This window comes from Lucilia cuprina, chromosome 2, assembly GCF_022045245.1.
Source record: "Lucilia cuprina isolate Lc7/37 chromosome 2, ASM2204524v1, whole genome shotgun sequence".
In the NCBI taxonomy this organism is placed as follows: Eukaryota; Metazoa; Arthropoda; class Insecta; order Diptera; family Calliphoridae; genus Lucilia; species Lucilia cuprina.
This window is the reverse complement of record NC_060950.1, coordinates 11,010,346-11,033,884: the sequence shown is the minus strand read 5'-3', so window position 1 is coordinate 11,033,884 and position 23,539 is coordinate 11,010,346. Positions and strand designations below refer to the sequence as shown.

General features: G+C 27.2%; 1 protein-coding gene across 3 annotated transcripts in view; it reads right to left on the bottom strand.

Annotated features, from left to right (window-relative positions):
- LOC111682723 overlaps window positions 1-23,539 on the bottom strand; it is a 159,172-nt gene that overhangs the window by 101,999 nt on the left and 33,634 nt on the right. The window lies entirely within an intron of this gene.

Sequence of the window (23,539 nt, the reverse complement as noted above, 5' to 3'; positions counted from 1 at the left end):
TTTTCTTTAGAAAAAATTCATAGAAAAGCTAATGGCAACTTAAAAAAAAAAGACGAAAGCAACCTTGAATACATAAAATATGTTGCTTATTGTAAGACACTTGTCACAGGGCAACTTTTCATATAATAGTTTAGGTTGATACAGGGAAGCTTTTTTCATAAAAAGTTGACTGGATATAGTTGGAGTTGACTTGATACAGAGCAACTTTTTCTGAACACTAAGCAACTTTTCTATAAAAAATTAACGCTTGGGAAGTTTTTCTTCCGAAAGGTTTCTTAAAAAACCAATGACAACTTTTTAATAGAAACAAAACGAAAGCAACTTTGAATACATAAAATAACATATTTTATATTTTATTTTACTGTAAGGCAATTGTCACAGAGAAACTTTTCAAATAAAAGTTTAGGTTGATACAGGTTGGATACAGTAGGACTCGACTTAACTTTTTCTAGACACTAAGCAACTTTTCTAAAAAAAATTGCTGCTTGGGATGTTTTTCTTTAGATAAAATTCTTAAAAAAGCCAATGGCAACTTTTCAAAAGAAACAAGACAAACGCAATTTTGAATCGATGATATATGTTGCTTATTTTAAGGCAACATATAAACTCAGAAGAGTTTACTTTATGAAAATTCTTACACAAAATAAATCCAGAAGCAAATCTAACAAAATATTATAATTTATAAGATGAGTTTATTAAAACAATAAAATAAATGAACAACAATAAATATAACTCTATTACCATAAAGTAAAGTAACCCATCATGAGGGGTTATAACTTGGTGTTGGATCAAAGTAATAAAATAAAGAAGTTACCAAAAATAAGTAAAACCCAAAAAGCAAAATGTAAAAATATGTATGTTTTAATCAGCTTCTATCAGTAGAAATAATACAAACAATTTAAACAATATTTAAATTATATTCTAATCGATAAGTGGATTACATTTAAGCCGATTTTTATATATTATTTAGTTTAGCTTAAATAATTGAAACATTTTGCCCCTCTAATTAGTTGTAATAATAAAACACTTCTCCCCATAAAAAGATTAAGTATTAAAATATCAATATTTTAAAATTAACCAAATATTCTATTTATTGCAATTTAACTGTGTTTAATTATAAAACAATATGTTTTCATTAAATTAAAATAAATCTTATTAATTTGCATAATATTAGTTAATAAACTTAAATATATTATAGTTTATTTAAATTTTACTCCCTTATATTATCGTTATAATATTGCTGCCACAGAAGTGTTGCATACTTCATAAACTTTATTGACTTTATTAACACCTATTTATGTTATGTTATTTAAAAGTATGAAAATGAAAAACTAAAACGCCTGCAACTTTCAATAATTTTCTATGCAATAACAATAAATCATGGAACCATTCTAATGCACACTTTTAACATACAAACACACACACTCATACAAACTCACTACCATACTACTAGATACACAACTTAACTTTGCCACACAAATCTAAGCAGTTGAATCATAAGTCATTTTCAAATTGTGCTACGTAGCAATTCATTCATTCATTCATGCCCCTCAAATATCAATAAATATTCATATAGTTCAACCCTTAGTTAGATTTAAATACTTTGGTATTATAGGAAAATTTAAAAGAATGTTATCATCTTTTGTTTTAAGTAAATTTTTCATGTTTATAAGACAAACAGCTTTTACATGACGTTAAGTATGCAAGTTGCTTTGACATGAAAAGTTGTTTTGACTCAAATAGCATTTTCTATAGAAAAGTTGTCCGGACTTAAGTTACTTTTTCTAAAGAAAAGTTTTCTTGACTTAAACAACTTTTTTCCATATAAATAATATCTTGACTAAAGCAACATTTTTATAGAAAAGTTTTCTTGATTTTTTAATAGAAAAATTATTTTGACTTATGCGTCTTTCTCCATAGAGAAGTTGTCTTGACTGTGGCAACTTTATCCATAGAGAAGTTGTCTTGACTGTGGCAACTTTTTCATAAAAAAATTGTCTTGATTAAAACAACTTTTTCAAAAGAAAAATGACAACTTTTCTTTTGAAAAAAGTAATTTTTTACATAGAAAAGTTGTGTTGACTGAAGTAACTTTTCTACAAAGAAGTTGTCATGACCGAAGCAACTTATCTAATAGAAAAGTTGTGTTGACTCAATCAACTTTTCCCATTGAAAAGTTGTTTTTACTCACTTAACTTTTCCCATAGAAAAGATTTTTGATTCAACCAACTTTTTCATAAGAAAAATTGTCTTGACTGAAGTAACTTTTTCTATAGAAAAGTTGTATTGACTCAATCAGCTTTTTCCTAAGAAAAGCTGTCTTGACTGAAGCAACTCTTGTATAGAAAAATTGTATTGACTAACGCTACTTTTTGTATAGAAAATTTGTATTGACTGAAGTAACTTTTTCTGTAGAAAAGTTGTGTGAACTCAATCAACTTTTTCCTTGGAAAAGTTGCCTTGACTAAGCAACTTTTTCCATAGAAAAGTTTCCTTGACTAAGCAACTTTTTCCATAAAAATTTTGTCATGACTAAAGCTACTTTTTGTATAGAAAAGTTGTATTGACTGAAGTAACTTTTTCTGTAGAAAAGTTGTGTTAACACAATCAACTTTTTCTTTAGAAAAGTTGCCTTGACTAAGAAACTTTTTCCATAGAAAAGTTTTTTTGAATGAGCAACTTTTTCCATTAAAAAGTTGTTTTGACTAAAGCAACTTTTTCTATAGAAAAGTTATTTTGACTTAAGCCTCTTTTTTCATACAAAAGTTATTATGGCTGAAGTAAATTTTCCATAGAAAAGTTGTCTTGACTGAAGCAATATTTTCCTGACTGTGGCAACTTTCTCCATTAAAAAGTTGCCTTAACTGAAGCAACTTTTTGTATATAAAAATTGTCTTGGGTAAAGTAACTTTTTCTATAGAAAAGTTGTCTTGATTGAAGTAATTTTTTCTATAGAAAAGTTGTGTTGACTTCCTCAGAAATGTTGTCTTGACTGAAGTAACTTTTTGTATATCAAAGTTGTTTTGACTGAATTAACTTTTCCAATATAGAAAAGTTGACTACTGAAGTAAAATTTTTTATATAAAAGTTGTCTTGACTGAAGTAACTTTTTCTATAGAAAAGTTGTCTAGATTCAAGCTACTTTTTCTAAGAAAAGTTGTCTTAACTGAAGCAACTTTTTCTTTAAGTTATTATTATTCAATCAAGTTGCTTTAAAGAAAATTTTTCTATTCAGAAATTTACTTGATTTTAGAAGATAATAGTTTAAACTCTTTTACAGCACAAACCATGTCCTATGTGCAAGTTAAGCGTAATAGACATTTCCAATTGAAAACAACAGGGCCACAACTAAAAATCTATATAAAGTCATTTAGAATTTTTATTACCATTGAGGGCTAAAACAAAAAAAAAAAAAAAAAAAAAAGGAAAATAAATACTGCATAAAAAAACTTTAATCTAAAAAAATATGAAAATATAAATCTCAGCTGGATGTATAGCAATAAGACACCAGTACCGAGGCACACATTGTGGGTGGCAAAATCTACATTAGCACCCCATTTTAATAGAAAAAAGCAAGAAAAAAATTAAACTAAAAACAAGAAATGAAGCAAGTATTCGAGTGTATTTAACAATAATCTTATGACACTATTCAAATCATAAACAGACACTTGCAGTTAATCATTGAATTTATTGGTTTGGAAATATTAATATAAAAAAAAAACTACAAAAAAAATAAGGAAATTTATAACAGGAAGAATTATAAGAGGAGAATATTACAGAATAAGAGATGTTCCAAAGAGAAAAATTATATATAAGCAAATATTTGTAAAAAATTTAAAAACTCTTTAACATCCTTTGCTTAACATTAAATTTTAAAATGTTACCTTGAGATTTTGTTTATTTTCAAAATATATATAATATTTCATTTTCTTAAGCCACAAAATGTGTTAAATTGTGCAAAGAATATACAATTTTGTGTATAATTTATATGTTTATAGCTTGAAATAATGTGATTATTGTTAAGGGACTAAATATGTTTGTTTGTCAGAACAAACTTTACAACAAAATTCCTTAAAATATTTCAAATAAAGTTTCATGTTTTTAATTTTAATCCTCTTAGCATAGTTTTATTATGAAATGTTTTCTGTTAAAATTTTGATTGTCATAGTGTTGTTTGTGTAAATTGTTGTTTTTCTTGTAAATAATTTGTCTCATAAGAATATGTTTTTTTTTAAGGCAATAAATTCAATAAAGTGTAATAAATCTTTAAAAGAGCAAAGAAATGCAATTAAACATAACAAGTTATTTAAATTGAAGAGTAAAGGAATTTTGAAAACGTTATAATATATTTTATATTTTTTAATTACAATTATCTCCTACTCACTTGAGTAGATGATTTTACATTACAAAAGCTTTCTATAAGAATTTATATATTTGCACTTGATAAAAGCTTTTTACACTAAAAAGCTAAAGGCAAATCTATTGGGAATATTTTATATAGAAGAAATGTGTTTGTTTTTCTATATAAAAATTTTTAAAAGCTTTTTCCGCAAAAAATCTAAATACGAGTTCATTCTATTCATAAACACTTTTCTATTGAAAACATTCTCGTTCTATAGACAAGCACTGTTGAAAAAATATTATCATTGTTTTTTTTTTTTTAAAGAAAAGAAAGCTCCCGCATAATGGGTAGCTTTTTTTATAGAAAACTCTTGTTTAGTGGGGAGCTTTTTTAAAGAAAAATTCTCAAGAGTTTAATAAGAGCTTTTTATACAAAAAACCTAAAGGCAAATCTAAGGGGAACATTTTATATAGAAAAATTGTGTTTCTTTCAGAAAAACAGCTTTTCTATATTAAACATTTTAAAAGCTTTTTCCTATAAAAAGCTTTTTCTATAAAAAAACTCTTTAATGAAATTGAAAAAAAAACAGTGTATCTTTATAGAACGGAAAACTCTCGCTTAATGGGAGCTTTCTATAGAAAAATCTCGTTAAATAGAGAGCTTTTTCTGGAGGAAAACTTTCGATAGGAGATTTATCTGCAGGGAAACTCTTCAAAGGAAATTTTGCTGCAGAAAGACTTTTCAAAGGGAATTTTTCATAGAAAAGCTCCCGAAAGGATTCTTTTTGTATATAAAAACTTCTGGGAATGAAGAGAGCTCTTGAAAGCAGTTCTCCTAAATGGGAGCTTATTCTTAAATAAAATTCTCAAAAATAACTTATCCTACATCTCAATGAAATCAATTTCAATTCGGAACACTTTTTCATACCAAAACTTACAGTGAAAGCTTTTTATACACAACACTTTCCAATTAAAACATTTGTATAAAACAAATCCAGGTGAGCTTTTACATAGAGAGAGAGAGAGAGAGAGAACTGAGAACTATGTAAGCTTTCTCTTTTAAAAAGATCTAGTCAGGATCATTGTTAAAGAAAAGCTTCCGAAAAGAACTTTTTCTATAGAAAAAAAGATTCCATAGGAATATAACTATTTCCTATGGAAGCTTTCTCTCTTAAAAATGTTACTTAAAGCTTTTTCTTTGAAAAAAACTCTTAGCTTATTCTTAAAAAACTCCCAAAGATATATTTTTCTCTACCTCGATGAAAGCTTTTTAAATTATGAGACCTTTTTATAGAAAAGCTCTCAAAAGAAAGTTTTTATAAAGAACAATTTGCGATTACAACTTGTTTTACACAAAAAAGGCCTTAATTTATCAGTTTCTTTAGAAAATCTTTTGAGAAAAGTTTTTTTTTTGCAGAACAAGCTTCGATGTTAGCTTCTTCTAAAGAAAAACTTACAAAGAAAGCTTTTGCTAGAGAGCAACCTTTAAGGCTTTCGATTTCCTATAAAAAAAAACTTTCGATGACAGCTTTTCATCTAGAAATATGTGAGCTTTTTTATAGAAAAGCTCTAGTCAATAATATTATTAAAGAAAAGCTCTTAATTACAGCTTTTTAATAAAAAATAACACTTTTTTAATTAAAAATACTTCTTTTTAAAATACATTCAAAAATTTCTTTCATAAAAAGTCGAGCATCAAGCATTAAAGCTAAGCAATTGCAAAAGCAATTTAAATACGAAACAAGCTTTGCTAAACTAAAAAACTTTAAATGATAACACTTTAAATTTACCTATAATTACAGCTAAATATTCTAAAGATTTTCAACTATTTTCTTCTACACTTCTCTTAAAGTTTTCTCCCAGAAACTATTTGTTTTTGTCTTCAAGTTTTGCAAAACTTTTTCTCCCCAGCAAAGTACCACAAGAACACTAAGAGGAGAAAAACAAAAATGAAAACTACAAGAAAATTACTTTCTTTGTTGCTATTCTTACAAAAACAAAAAAACATTGAAAGAAAAATGAAATGAATCTAAGAAAAAAAATGCAATAATAGAAAACTTTTTTTTATTTTCTAAAATTTTTCTGATGTTTTTCTTCACAACTTTCTCCGTGTTTATGACTCCAGTTAGAGTTAAAGAAAAGCACTCAAGGAAAAACCAGATTGCGATAGAGACAAACAAAATAAAAAACGAAATGAAAAACTAACGAAAATTTTGTTTTGTTTTTTTTTTTTTGCCATTTTATTGAGCTGGTGCATAGTGTTTTCCTGATGGCAAATAAAGGTGGGTTTTGAAACACAAAAAAATAAGAATAAACAATGGAAAACTAAAATTGACAAAAGAAGTTTTAATTTAAGTTAAGAGTAGGAGAACTTAAACTGAAAGAAAAGAAATTAACAAAATTATATAAAATAGGATCATAAGTATTTATGGCCTTAAAGTTTGATTTACACTTTTTTTCTACCTCAACCCTTTTAAGTTTTTTTATAAATATTTTAATTTCTTATTTTTTGTTTTTTATTTAGCAAAACCCTACAGAATTTAAATTGGGTTTTTATATTCTTGACTTAAAATTTTCCTTTTTATTTTATTTTGCAAAGTTACAATTTATCTACAAAAACATTATAATTTTTTGATATTTTCATTCTTCTTAGTTTCGTTTTTATTAATTTTTTTCTTTTAAATTTTTTTTTATTTCTATATATATTTTTGTTTTGTTTTATTATCATTTATTCGTTTAGTTCTTTTTTTTTTTGGACTAATAAATCTTTTCATTTTTAACAAAATAAAAAGAAAACAATTCACATTCATATTTCTTGTCATTTAAACAGTTAAATACATCTGGTGCATCGTCGTCTACTGTAAATAAAATTTTTATATTATTTTTGGGTGGGTCCAAGCTTAAAAAAATTTCTATAATCATTAAATTAAAAGAAATATTTAAAATTAAAAATCTCTCTACACATGTTGCACTAAAAATATTAATTTATAATTTTTTTATTAATTTTTCTTTACAATTTGTGGTTGTTATGGCAATAGCAACTGTGTTTGGTCTACAAAACTTAATAATGAAAGTTATTTTAATTTCAACTCCTTTTTTTTGTAGCAAAAAAAAATATTTAATTACCGCAAGGTAAAACATTTTTTCCAGTGATTTGCTACCACATAACTTTGTTTGCCACAAAATCGTTTATAAGGGTAAATATTCAATGTAATGGTATATATACATACACACATACAATAAGCGTTTCTAGGCGTTTTCCCGTAAAATATTGTTAAAATTAGGGAAGGTTTACTAACATTAATAAATATAATTATTCGTAAAAGCTTTATCTAAAGAACTTTGCTTTCTATTCAAAAACTTTTATGGAAATAATTTTCTATGGAAACAGTACCGATCAGATCTTTTTTTTTTGCATTTTCTTAAAGAAACACTTACAACTGAAGAGAGCTTTTGCCATTGAAACAATTTCGCTCAATAAAAGCTTTTCCATTGCAATGCGATCTTTTTCAAAAAATACTTTCAGCTACTACAGCTTTTTCTACAGTAGATTAAGAAATGTGACCTTTTTTCCACAAAAGAACTTTTGTTAAGAGCTTTTTCTGGTAAAGAAAAAAACTTAACAAAAGAACTTTTGTTAAGAGCTTTTTCTGGTAAAGAAAAGAACTTAACAAAAGCACTTTTGTTAAGAGCTTTTTCTGGTAAACTAATAGTTATAGTTATTTTTCGATTATTTTTTTCTATATAGAAAACGTTTCATTGAGAGCTGAAATGTGATATTTTTCAAAGTATACTTTCAACGATAGCTTTTTCTGCAAAAGATTAAGCAATATGAGCTTTTTTACAGCTTTCTCAACTTGTGATGAGAGGATGGTCAACGGAGCTTATTTGGGAAGAAAAACTAGCATAGAACTGCTGCTAAAGCTTCCTTTTTTATTTTCGTAATTTTCTTTATGGAAAAGTACTCGCTAAGAGTTTTTTGAATTCAACAATTGCTTAAAATTTATTTTTACAAAAAAGAGCATTTTTATAAAATAGTATTCGTTTAGTGTTTAAAGTGTATTCTATATAAAGGCACCCATTTAGAATGTATTTTTAAAAAGTTCTCGTTTAGAGCTTTTACCCTAAAACAGTACTTGTTTAAAGATCTTAAATCTCTTTAAAGCTCTAGTTTACAGCACTTGTTTAGGAATTAGAAAAAAACTCTCCTTTAGAACTTCTAGTAAACATCACTCGTTAAGAGCTTTTTCTTAAAAAAAAAACACTGCTCTGAAAGTATATTCTTTAAAAGCACTTGTTTATAATCTTATACAAAGCTGTCTTTAAGAACTTTTTCTACAAAAATCACACGCTTTGAGCTTTTTCTATAAAAAGCACTGTATTTTTTTAAAAATTACTCTTTTAGGTTTTCCATTAAAAATTATTTCACATAACGATTTTTGCATAAACTTTTACAAAAAAAGCTCTCATTTATAAATTTTTTCTTTAGATAATCTTTTTTAGAAAGCTCTCGTTTAGAACTTTTCCTCGTTTTAAATTTCTGCTGTAAAAGCTTTTATACGAACTTTTTCTAGAACAAGTTAGATCTTTTCCTTTAAAAGAGATCTTGTTTAGATTAGATTTCTTTCGAAAAGCTCTCGGTTAGAGCTTTCCTTTAGAGAATTTTTGTTTCAACTTATTTTATTAGAAATTTTGAAAAATTTTCATTTATGTCACTTGGTATTACTTCCCCACTACTCTTAATGCCTTATTACTTGTTCATCAATAAAGGACTGTTTATTTTATATTCGTTATTTTTTTTTTGTACTCTGCTTTGCAAAGAATCTATAATAAGCTTAAATTTAACAAACTAATTGATTTATAGTACGCTATAAAATGTGTCGTTTGTTCTGCATGTAATGCATCATATATAAACAGAAATGTGTGAAACTATATGCACAAAAAAATATCCACACACAAAGTCATAAACTCATAAAAATTACAAATAAATTTTTAAACTACCAAGCCCAACAATAAGAACCATAAGACAGACGATGTCTATGCAAAAAATAAAAAAAATAAAAAAATAAATAAATGAAATTAAAAAGGCAAAAAACATGTAGTAATTAAAACCATATGCTTTGGAGTATTTTAAATAAATGTATCATTTTTGCTTTTTTCAAAATTAAAATTAAACAGAATTGTGTGAGTTGAAAAACCAGGCAAAAAATCCTTTGACAAGGAAATCAATATTGTTGAAAAAAACTGAAAAGTATAGGAATTGAAAATCGAAGTTATTGAATGATTTTTACATAAAAAATTTTAAATCTAAAATTCAGTTTGCAGAGAACTGTACTCTTCAGCAAATAACTATAGGAGATGTCCGTCTACTTTTGGTTTAAGTTTGATTTTTAATGAAATTCTTAAAATAAATAAAATTAGTCAAATATCAGCAAATAAATTTAAATCTAAGAATTATACAAAAAATAAATGAGCTGACACCAATGTCACACCAAAAGTAAAATTGCTTCAAAAAAAACTGCTTAAAAATAAGATTTATGACACCTTTTTTTAAAGAAAACAAATAATAGCAAGGAAATAAAACATAATATTTTTTAAAGAAAAACTTTTAAAAATTCTTGGAAAATTTTACACAAAAATGGATGTAAAAAAAGCAGTAAACAAAAAAAAAACGTGTGACATTTAAATACAAGACAAAAACAAAAAAATAATTGAATTTGTACAACATTTGGTGAAAGTTAAATAAAAGACAAAAATCCCCTTTAAAAAAAATAAGAAAAGAGGAACAAATATGTTTTTACAATTCATTTTTCCCTTGTTTTTTATGGCTGGTCATATTTCAACTAGACACTTTGTATGTATGTATTTTTTTTGAACAAACAACTACTATTACAATGTATATTTTTACTCAACCTAAGGTCCTTGCGCTTTATATATTTTTCTGCAGTTGTTTTCTGTTTCCCCATTTTAGTTTATGGCTGATTCCTAAGAATGTTTTCACTTCAACTTTGAACATGTTTTATTGGACGCGTTTAACAATTTTGGTTTGACCATTATTTTAATTTTTTTTTCTCCTATCTCTACTATCATTTTTTGGTTTGTAATTTTATTATATTCCTTTTTTTTTCTTAGCAAAATTTATATTTATTTTTTTCTTTATTTTTTTAAGCTTTTAGAATAATTTATCTTCCACAACGTTTGTTCATTCATGTTTTCATTAGTTTTTAATTCTTGTTTTTTTGTTTGCCCCTTTATGTGTGCTTTTTCCTTTTTTTCGTTATTTATAAAGAATTTTATGGTAAAAATTTTCCATTTTTTTAGGTTTATATGTTATTATTGTGTATAGATGATTTTTAGCTTGAGTAAATATTTAAAAATCCTTAAAATTTGTTTTACTTGTTTTCTCCATAAATAATCTTTAGTCTTTATCGTTTAGGAATTTTAAATTATTTTTGTTTAGGTTTGTTGCAATATTTTAAAGTTTTTCCCTTTCTTTAATATTTTCGATATTTTGTTGTTGTATTTTCTAACCATTTGACTGTTAGTCAATACTTTTGTAGTTCGTTTTTTATTATTCTTTCACAATTTTTGTGAACATTCTTGCGCTTCACTTTTATGCACTCGAATGCATTCATGACTTTTACTTAAAATGCCATAAGAGATTTGGTTTCGGTTAAGTATGATGGGAATGTATACTATTTTATGAGATTTGCTGCTGACTAGACGCTGCTCTAGGATATAGTTTTGTTTTAATAAAAGAAGTTTGATGTTTTTAGTTGTTTATCTAAAACACGGCAATTGACTGAAATTCGGAATAGTTTTGTTACTTTCGATAAAACTTTCGAAACTGGAACTGAACTAGAACTGAACTAGAACTGAACTAGAACTGAACTAGAACTGAACTAGAACTGAACTAGAACTGAACTAGATCTGAACTAGAACTGAACTAGAACTGAACTAGAACTGAACTAGAACTGAACTAGAACTGAACTAGAACTGAACTAGAACTGAACTAGAACTGAACTAGAACTGAACTAGAACCGAACTAGAACTGAAATAAAACTTAACTAAAACTGAACTAGAACTGGGTAGCGTTAGAAATAGGCGAGTTCGAATGGTTTTGCTACAAACTTTATGTTGTTCGGTTCCATGTTCAAATATAAGATATGCATCGCGTCTAAATAGTTTTCATCAAGTTCCTTGCCAAAATGGCAACATAACAAACCATTTAATAAATAAATCACGGGTCCCTAACAATGGTAGTGAATCACTTTTTAACAACAGTTAAAAAAATTACCAAAAATATTTGCTTACACACACACATACATATGTATATATAACAATCACACTGATTCTAAAAAGGAAAATTTTGTTTGGTATTTTTGTTCTACATATTTTTTAAATGCATTTAGCATACAAATGGTTTTCACTACAACAAGCAATTTTTTCTCATCACTTACTAGTTTTCGTTGGGTTTTTTTGTTTTTTAGGTTTTAACCAACAATCATAGTTATTTGTTTAAAACATTTTTTTCATTCTTGTTAGTTATTTAACCAAAGTTAAAGCTTTGATTTTGCTCGTTTTTTTTTAATCTAACACAGATTTCGCTTCCAATACTTTAGAGTATTTTTTGCTTCAGAATTTTCTGCGGTTGTTTGTTGTTTTTATACTCCTCCCGATTTCATTTTCTTTTGCGGGTGGTTAAAACATTTATTTATGGCATCCAGAGTTTTTATGGGTTTTTGTCAATAGTTTTATTTGTGTGAGTTTTTTTTTTTTGTTCAGCAGTATTTTTTTCCGAATTTATTTGTAGTCTGATTTTTATATGTTTTAGTGTTAGTTGTTGTAAGTTATTTCGTATATAATAATATTTATTTGATCATGTTCAGGGTGTAATCACTTTTATACGATTTTTATGATAATTTATTATGTGGTTGTGGCATTTGTTAAATTATTTTTTTTGTTTGTTTTGTTTGCCATATATTTTTTTTAGTATATTCTGTTTTTTTGAGGGGGTATTAAAATACACAATAGATTTATGACAATTGATATGTTGATGAGCGAAAAGTGTTGTAAATTTTGTTATAAAATAAATTAAGTATTTTTTTTTTGGTTGTTGGCAAATAGTTAATAAATTTTGATTTAATTATAAGTTAACTATATGTCGAGAAAATTTTTAATTAAAAATGGTTTTTAATTAAAAAAAAGAGTTTTTTTGTGTAATAACTAATTTAAATAATAAATAAATGTAATTTTTTGAAATATTAGCTGACAAATTTATTTTATTTTGTTTAAATATAAATTTTTCATAAAAATTCTTTAATGGTGGAATTCTGTCTAAAGACTTCTTTAAGAATGTCTTGACTTTTTTAGAGTATCAGAAGGCGGGGAGCTTTTTTTCTCTAAAAAAAACTTTTTTTACTAAAAAAAAAAACTTATTTTCATTAAAAAATAATTTTGTCATGAGTTTGTCAGAATATTTAAAGACGGGGAGGTTTTCTTCTAAGTCTTTAATGTTTGACTCTAGAGAAATCTGATTCTCTTTTCATTAGAGGATAAGAGAAAATTCCTAAGGGTTTTCTTATGATCTTCTGTATCAGTTTCTTAATCTACAAGAATCGTTCTTTTTTCTAGAAAAGTATATATTTTTAAATAATAGTTTTGTTGAGTTTCATTGCGATACAAATGGATACAAGTCAATTTTAGACGTTTAAGACATTTTTTGAAGGAGGGTTTGTATGGGGGCTAGGGTCAAATAAGGCACGATCACTACGATCACGCGATCAGTGTCATTTATACTTACATAAAACTTATTTGTGCCAATTTTTATAGAGATAAAAGAATATTTGACGTAATTATGGCATAAAAAGTCCAAATCAGGAGGTACGGTTGTATGGGGGCTAGGACCGATGGACCGATTTCAACCATTTTCAATTCGTCCCTGTGCCAAAAACATGCTTGGTCCAAATTTCATCAAATTATCTTGAAAAATGCTGTCTGTTCCTTGCGCACAAGGTTTACATGGACAGCCAGCCGGACGGACGGACATGTCGTAATCGACTCGAAAAATGATTCTAAATCGATTGGTAAACTTTAAGGTGGGTATTGGACCAATATTTTTGTGTGTTACAAACATCAGCACAAACGTATAATACCCTCCCCACTATAGTGGTGTAGAGTATAAAAATGCATAATTTTCGTTAAAAATTTAATATTTCACTTAAATCACATTTTGCATTTAAAGTCATATTTTTTAATAAAGATTATATTTTTCACTAAAATAACATTTTTCCCTCAAAATTGTATCATATACTTATATACAAAATCATATTTTTATCCTCTCATCACTCATGACACTAACTCATTTTAGAACAAAATGTCCTTAGGTTCCAATCATTTGATATATGTATATGTACTTATTGCATTAGTTTTCTCCTTATGACACATGTAACAATTTGTGATTTATGTATTTCATCAAACATCAAACAATTTTAATCAAATGTACAACTTTCTAAAATCCTTTAAAGTTTACACATGATATACGAAAGAAAAAAATACTTATAATATTTTTTTACAATTTTGCTGATCCTTAATAATCCTTGTTGGATGAAGAAACAAAAAAAAATAGAAACAAATCTCATTCATTAAAAATCGACAAAAAAAACACAATTTTAATGACTTTGCAGTCTTGAAGTCAACATAAAAAAACCTTGACCAAATAAGTGTACTAACACAAAGTCCGGCAAGTTTAAAAACGACAAGGTTTAAGGACGATAGATAAGGAGAACTGCAGTTGGAAAACGAAAAAATATACAAGGAATAGTTTAACTGAAGGGTTTTGAATGATTTCCTCTCCATTTTCATGAATTTGTTGATAGCTCTGATAGATGATCGGCCATTTTTGGTATCTGTCAGTTGAAAAATCAATTCTTTTACACATCAATATGAACAACTACGTTTAAACATAAAAATGCACCTAAAATTAAAATTTCTTTACAATCTTTTCACAACAACTGTTATCTATATAATTATTTTGTAACCAAGTTTTCTTGTTCAGCTCTTAGAACTGCCGAGTTCATTCTCACATATATTATACAACAACTTGCACAATTATGTATGGAGTATGACTAACTAACAAGGAACTGTCATTAAAATGTATTGCTTCACAGATTGTCTAAATGCCACAGTATGACACTTAGTACCCAGTAGTTCAAGGTAACTGTATCCTTGTTTTAGAAGTAATTATATGACCACAATATTTTAGACCTTACAAAACATCGAAAGCTTTGAAATGTTCAATTTAAAAATAAAAGTTTCTACTCTCTAGATTACTTAGGAACATTAAAGTGATAGCTTCTACTTTACATTACAATTGTATCAAATAGTAATTGTTTGACTATAATTAACCAACACGTGCAATATTTAGTCATAAAGCCGCCATAAAAAATACATGGAATACTCACAAAACTACACAAAACAGAACTACTGTATACATATGTATGTATGAGATACACATACATAGTGAGTATGAGTGTGTATGTATATGTGGAGGAGTAAAATATCACATTAAGTCAATGTTAACGTCTCATTTTCTTTAAAAGATAATGTGACATTTGTGGTTTTTAATTTTATGACTTTAGTTGCAAACACTTTTGTAAAAACATACTAGTAGAAATAAAATTATATTTTTATATAGATTTTTATGACACTGATTTCTTGTTTTTTTAGTATATTAATACACAGAAAAAACTAAAATTCAGTTTTAATTATCAAAATAATTGTATCAAGCAAGTTTTGCACCTATAACCAAAATGATGATATCAATTACCAAATTTGTAAAAAAATAAAAATTTATATCTTTTTTCCAAATAACGAATTAATCAGAACAATTATTGTCAATAATTGAAACAAGATTTAACATTGATTAATTCATTAATTGTATAAGTTAAATATTTAATAAATATGAAATTGATATTTTATTAATTTATTAATCAAATAAATTAAACTGTTTGATATAGAATTTTTTAAAAATCAATTAAGAAGGTGATTAAAGCAATCAAATTATTAATCGATTACACACAACGTTAAAGGAATACTAGACCTTTAACAATGCGTTCAGCATTTACAAAAATTATCACTTTATTGTCACAATTTAACATATAAAGTTTTTCATAAATTGTCAAGAAACTTAAATATTATATGCCTACAATTTTATTGACTATTTAAGAATTATAAAAATTGCTAGCACAAAAATTCAAAATAAAATATTAAAAATAAATCTAAAATAGAAAAGAAGGCCAGAAAATTTTTTTCAATCAATTAAAAAATTAATTGAATTAATTAAAAATTTAATCAAAATTTTACACTTAAGTTTTAAACAGTTTCAAATAAACGAGATAATTAAGACAAATAAAAATTTGTTTAAATAAAAAATAAAGAAAATTAAAACATGTTAATTGAAAATAAACTACCGATAATTTTTTCTGTGTACAAATATAAAAATTATTATTTTTTTTAAGGCGCACAAAAATAAAAAGTATAATTTTTTTTTATGGAGTTTTAAATCAACATTTCCTTTCCATTTATTGTTTGAATTTTATAAAAATATATGTTAACTCATTTAAGCTGGAGATGTTATGTATTTGTTAAGGCTTTTAGTTTTAGAGGATTTTATGACTTATAAGTCGCCACTTTATTGATATTTTTATATTATATGTTTAAGTGTAATAGCTTCCGATAATGTTTATAGTTAAGGGCATCCGCAACGAAAGCTACATTGAAAAGTAATGAATTATAAAGCTTAACATGCTCGCTTACAAATAAGGAGTAAAATTATTCATTACCTTGCTCGCCTAAGAATAACTGATTGGAATTAGCAATGCCACTATAAAATAATTTCTTACTGAAAACCAATTTTCTCTTATAATGCCGGAGGGGCAAATAAGTACTTACTACGCAAGACATTATCTTACAAATGAAAAAGTTATCGTGCAATCAAATAAAACTAGTTAATGACTTTTAAATGTAATTTGTTATATGACAAGAATGACTGCTACTTATCATGTGGATTACATAGAATTAGTTTAATAAGTTCTTACTAATAAACTGTTATAGTACTTTCAAATTCATAAGTGCTTTAACCTGGGAAGCCATAAAAGCTGTTTACGTTTTTATACCCTACACCAATATATTTCTCTTACGATCACCTTAAAGCATATCACTCTGATCAAAATCACTCTCTGAATCGATTTAGCTATGTCCGTCTGTCTGTGTGTCCATTGTGCGTCCACGACAGGTCGCAATGCTCAATATAATTTAATGAAATTTGGCATATACTCTTGCTTTGTTCCAGGGACGAACGATATTGAAAAAAAATTTTGTCCTACATGCACCTTAAAATATACCAATCGGATCAGAATCACTCTCTGAGTCGATTAAGCTATGTTCATCTGTCCGTCCGTCTGTCCGTCTGTCTGTGTGCAAACTTTGTGCGTACGCGACAGGTCACAATTTTCAAGATAATTTGATAAATTGCTCTTGATAACATGCTCTTCTTTTCACCCAAGGACGAACTCTATTAAAAAAAGTTAACATCGGTCCATTTTTCTAATTACTTGTAATGACTGTACCGTGATAAAATAATTACTTAATATGCTATTGTGTAAGTAAATTTAAACATTTTAATTACTTATACATTGTAATGAAAGTTTTTACTAGGTATGTAAGCCGCGTCTATTGTTAGTTAAAAATATTATATAAACTTTAGATTTTAAATTTTTATTTATTTAGAATTTTTAACTTATTGCGTCTTTTATCTCTTTTTCATTTTAGGTATGTAAAGACTAATAAATTTTCCAAAAGTGAGTAAACTAATGAAACTAAATTCTTACAAATCTCAATAAATACAGCTGTGTTAGACAAAATGTCTTTCACCGTGCTCTTTAACAAATATAAAGTTCGTGATCGAATGATATGAAAACAGGCTTCAAATAACGAAAAAATTTTCTTAACTATATTTTTCATAATATTAACGAAAATTTCATGCTTAATACGAAATATTATTCCATCAAAGATTTTTGTAATTTTTGTTATATATTGTTTTTCATATATATTAAGAAAATTTGTTTTTATTCTACAAAAAAAAAAAAATCGTGACGTTAAAGAAAGTATTTTTTTTATAAATATTACATATATATTATGAAACAATTTCGTAATTAATGCGAAAACATTTTTTACAATGTACAGCATTTTTCGTATATATTAGACATGGATTTTTTTTTCAGTGCAGACTACTTGTCTGTTGGTTTGTTACTTAGTATACTAAACACAAATTGAGGCCTAGTAACAGACGTTTAATCGGTTTTGGGTACAGGCAAGTTTTGGGAACAAATAATGCAGATAGTATGAAGTAATCAAGAAGCTTTTGACTAAGACATGCCATTTGTGTTACCTTAAAGACATTTGGAAACTTTTGTATAAAACACTATTTCTCAGCAAAAAAAGAACTTCCAAAGAAGTGAAAAAAGAAGTAGAATTTATATCATTGAAGTGGTGAAAAAGATTTGAAGAAATTATGATTTAAACACAGACTCGTCTTGGAGTGATGTTCTTTTCAATCGATTCCTTATTCACTACATCTGAAATCATTTAAATTAATCGAGCGAGGCCGACCATATAATACCCTGCACCTGGTACAAAAATAAAATATGATTTAGTGTTAATGATAAAGCATTTAAGTTGAATTGTACCTTGGGTTTTATAAGGTCTAGGGTCCAATGAGGACCTATAATTATAAAGTTCATGAGGGTCATCAAGGCTAGTGTGGAGCATGTTTTTGCAGCTTTTTACCGAGATATAAGTGTAATAATATAATATATAATTAATAAAAGCCCTATTCGGCGGGTTCAGTTTTATAGGGCCTATGTGAAATAATGGACCGATGTTAACCATTAAGATTTATTCCAACATATTTGTGTTCTTCAAGTTTCCTTTTTGTGTACCAATGTTTTTGTTTAGTCTAATCAAATACATTTTTCTAGAAGTCCAACTAAATGTTATTAAATTTTTTTCTACTAATTTCATTAAGTTATTGTCACTTCATCATAATAACATTAATTTCGCAACTGTTTACATCTGCAATCCTAAAAGTCCCCTTTTGCAAACACATACATACATACATACATACATACATACATACATGTATGTTTGTAAGAACCTAACAGTCTTGAACCATTTATACGTCTCATTATTATAAAACTACACAACTATTGCATCCCATTCCTAAGCAGTGGGAGCGAAATAATTCTGAAAATATTCCCCTAACAGCGAGTGAGGAGTGAGTCGACGACTCCTTGTGGATTTGTTTTGCGTGTGCAGAAAATGTATGCACACTGACAAATAAAATGACAACTTTGCTTGACATAATGCTAACAAGATGGAAAGAAAAAGCCAAATACAAATACACTTAGAGAAAACAAAACAAAAAAAGTAAAAACAAAACATGTTAAAATAAATAATAATGAATATAAAATAAAAATTCTTTTGATATCGTATGAGCAAATAGCATGAAAGTAAGATAAACAAATTCCTAGTTATTTGGTAAAGAAAAAAAAAAAAAAGAAATAATTTTAATAAAGAAAATATTATACATAATAATACACACCCTGCAGTTCAGGAGGCGGCAAAATGAAAACAATTGATTTTTCCCTTGCGTGCCACTGCTTTTTTTAATATATTACGTTTGATTAGAATTCAAAACGTTAAGTGTCACAAAACTGAAGAATGTTGCAGTGATTACTTAGGTATGGTAAAGTGGCGATCAGTTACCATCTGCATTACCTGGAGACAATACTTTCGTCCTTTTAAAACAAAGACGTAAATACGTATGCATTTTGGAATAATATTTATATAAATTCAAGTTGATCATTTGAACATTTTCGATATGCTAAAGAAAAACATGGACTCCCTTTCTAACTGCTGGGTAGTAGACACATACATTTTTATGCATGTTAGTTATTAAAAACACAAATTATTTTGCAGTCGAACAAATAAAAGAATCATAAAACAATTTTTTTTCTTTTTGTTACACCAAATATCATGTGTAAATGCAGACAAAACTCTGATGCCCACTTGAGTCTGATTACAAAAGGCATGAAAAAGAAGAAGGCATGCTACGTACATACGCTGTAACAAATGAAACAAAGAAACTGAACCGAAAAATGAAAAAAAAAAAAATTGAAATGAACTAAATGTATGAATGGGAATAAAATCCCATAAATCATGAAGAAGAAAAAAAACTTTTTGCCAAAGGCCTGACAATGATGATAGTTAAGAATAAAAATTGTTTGTTACTAATACGTACAAGTACATTTTACGTTCAAGTTTTACAGTTTTTTTGAGGGGGTGATCATCTATTCTTGCCCTTTTGTTAGTATGAAGTGGTAGTTTAAGGGACCTATGTATGAAATAAAACTTGTCAAAATATTATAGTTTTTTGTTTAATTCATATTTTTTCTCTCTTGTACTATTTATTTTTTTCGGTTATTTTATGGGGTAAAAACCACAATAATTTCTTTCATCGTCATTGTTGTTCCCAGCAAAAATAAAACGAAGTACTTTCAAAATAATAACATTTATCATCACTTCAAAAGTAGCATTAAGAGAATTCTTTTTACCTTCTATGTGAAGTGATGTTTTTTGACTTCCAAAGAAACGGAAAACATTGTTGTTCTTTATAATGCTACAGTTTTACTTCCTAATTACTTTAAAAACAAGAACATAAAAACTAGTCCTTGAGAATGACTTTCAAGGTAGTGAATTTGGAATAAAATAAATCCCTCCTATGATAAGACGATAAGTACTTCCATGGAGTAAATTTCGTTTCTTTTTTGCATCTTTGGAAGTTATTTTTTGCTGGGCGATGTATTCTATAATACTACAAATTCACTTCTTCTTTTGTAACTTCCAAAAATGAACATACAAATTACTTCTAGAGAATGACTTTAGATGTATTGAATTAGGAATTAAATAAATAAGACATCTCTACTATGACAAGCCTGAGCTAAAATCATCACTTCTCCAGGTCTATTTCAGTACATCCATGGAGTAAATTTTACTTCTTTTTCGCATCTTTGGAAGTTCTTTTTTTTGCTGGCGTTGTATTTTGTAATACTACAATTTCACTTCTTAATAACTTCCAAAATAAGAACATACAAATTACTTTTTGAGAATGACTTTAGAGGTAGTAAATTTGTAACCATATCAAAAGGACATACCTTTTTCATCAATACTTCTTCAGGTCTTTTTCAGTACTTCCATGGAGTAAATTCTACTTCTTTTTCACTTCTTTGGAAGTTTTATTTTGTTTTCTTTTTTGCTTGGATATATTGCCATGCTAAAGGCAACAAATTAAATATTTAAAATGATAATCTGACAGACGGTATTAAGGGAAATTGGGAATACCTTTTTAATACAATAAAAAAACTGGTATTAGTTTTTGAAATTTTCTTTTGAGTTTTTCAACTACTTTTTGTTACAAATTCGGTCATTGATTTCTATTATAGAAATTTTTATGTTTTTCGTAAAATATTAAACTTTATACTGGAAATATATTGGCATTGTTTTCAAAATTCAGTATTCAGTTTAATAAACCTTGTATTATTCTAAAGCTTGAGCAGCCTAGCATGGTGAAGGAAGGACGGACACTGTCCAATAAACTGTGAAAGTAAGATCTAGTTTAAATTAATGATTTACCATAACTTGTTTCACTAAATGCCATCCTTGTATCAAAATTTTAAAAACTTCAATCAATTTTTAATTTATAATTGAATGCTGTATCTAGATTTGCTCCCAGCGAGACATATGGAAGGACAGACGCTTTAAAATCAACTAAGAATGTTGAAACAAAGTAAAGGAACAGACCAATAATATACAATTTCATGAGGATCTGAGCTTTATAGAAATATATTAAATTTTTTGGATTACATTTCTTACTTGATTACAATTTTCATGGGGTCATTCAGCAAGACGGACGGACATCGAAATACAAACTTAATATATTCTTAAAGATATTGCTTTACAAATTTTTTTAAAATTTGTGAAATTTTTTTCCAAAACTATGGTCTGTTTACACATAAAATCTAAGCCGGCCATACAGACAGACGTATGGACAGAAACAATTAAAAATACAAGAGCCGTTCGGAGGTAGTCTGATAGATAGAAGGACAGACACTATTAAATTGATTTCCAAATTGAGAATTAAGTAAAGTAAAGAGCCGATTGTAGTTAATTTCTGTAAGTTTCATTATTGTGTGCAAGAAAGTATATAATTTTACAAAAGTACTGACGGACCTCAGAATATCATTTTATGGACGCAGTAGGAAGATGCAACATTGGTATGTCGAAACTTTATAACTTTTATTGTAAACCCTGATCAAATTTTTAGAAACATTCTTAATTTTTAGAAATGAAAAGAAATATATATGTGATCGAGAAGTGCTTGATGTTATGTGATAGTGAAAATTATTGCAAATATATTAACAGCTTAACACTCTACTCATATTACCATCTATAGCGTGTCATAAATATTCAAACAAACAAATTTTAACTTAGTTTTAGTAGGCGTTGCAAAAAACGCTTTATAAATGTGCGTTTTTCTTCAGTTTCATTTTTATGTCTCTATTCTGTCTTTTAACGTTTTTTTTACTTAGAGAAATACTTACATACATACATAACTACACATACAGAGCTAAAACTTTTTAATACGCCTGTATTTGACTCGGTTTTTTTTTCGGTGTTGTCAGTGAGCGGCATTTACTTTTAATTTATAACTCTACATGATGTTGGAAATTTCTTTTACTTATTGCTTGATTTTTGTATTTTCTTGTGACTTCTAAGCGAAAACCACAAAAAAAAAAAACGGAAAAAAGTTTTATTACTCAAAGATCATTTGGGTGAATCAACAAAGCCCCCTTTATATACTTCTCTCTAAAAAACAAACCAAACAACTTGTAACTAAATTGGCTTTGACTGTCCGTCCATCCTTTTAGGTTTTGTTTTTTTTTCTTGATATGTCTACCGAGTCTCATGTGGTGTCGTAGAAACTTTTTTGTTTTTACTACTTTTAGTTAGTTTTTGCTTATTTATTTATTTCTTTCTTTCTTTAGCTTTTGTTTTTCGATGTGACATATGACATCACATGTAATTGTTACTAATATATTAAGACACTTATAATTAATATTGATAAAGGTTTTCAAGATTCACACAAAACACATAGTAAAATATTTATTTGTAAACTCTTAAAAATATGTGTGGAAAATATTTTATTAATGATAAAAGAAACTTTAACACAACTGTTCTGCCTTAAATGTGATGAATTTTGTCAATGGGAAAGTTTTGTTGTACTGTTATTTATTCTGAACTTCTTTATGATTTAATTAAATTTAAAAAGCTGCCCAATACATACTTACTTACTTAGTTAAAGAGTTTCAAGTTTCACTGAGTGGATATTGTTGTTATTCTTGGGACTCTTAATCGGTTATTGATTCCCACGAAACAATACAAGCAAATGTTTTATTCAAGGTGGTTTAGGTTTTAAGGTATTAAGCTGATTTTCAGTTAGACAAGACTAGTCTGTAGGCCTAAAGACTAGACTAAAGATTAGACTAGAGACTAGACTACATAATTGACAGAGATTAGAAAAGATACTAGACTAGATAAATGACTGGAGACTAGACAATAGACTTGATTAGAGACTAGTCTCGAGAATAGTCTAGAGACTAGTCTAAAGACTAGAATAGAAACTAGGCTGGAGACTAGACTAGAGACTATACTAGAGACTAGACTAGAAACTATACTATTGGCTAAACTGTCGACTAAACTATCGATGCTAGATACTAAACTAAAGACGAACTAAAAACTAGACTGGAGACTACTCTAGAGAAGAGACTAGAGAGCAGACCAGAAACATGACTAAAGATAATAGACTAAACCATGGACTACACAATAGACTAGACTATAGACTAGACTAAAGACTAGACTATAGACTAGACTATAGACTAGACTACAGACTAGACTGTAGACTAGACTAGTTACTATAGTCTAGTCTATGGTCTAGTCTATAGTCTAGTCTATAGTCTAGTCTATAGTCTAGTCTATAGTCTAGTCTATAGTCTAGTCTATAGTCTAGTCTATAGTCTAG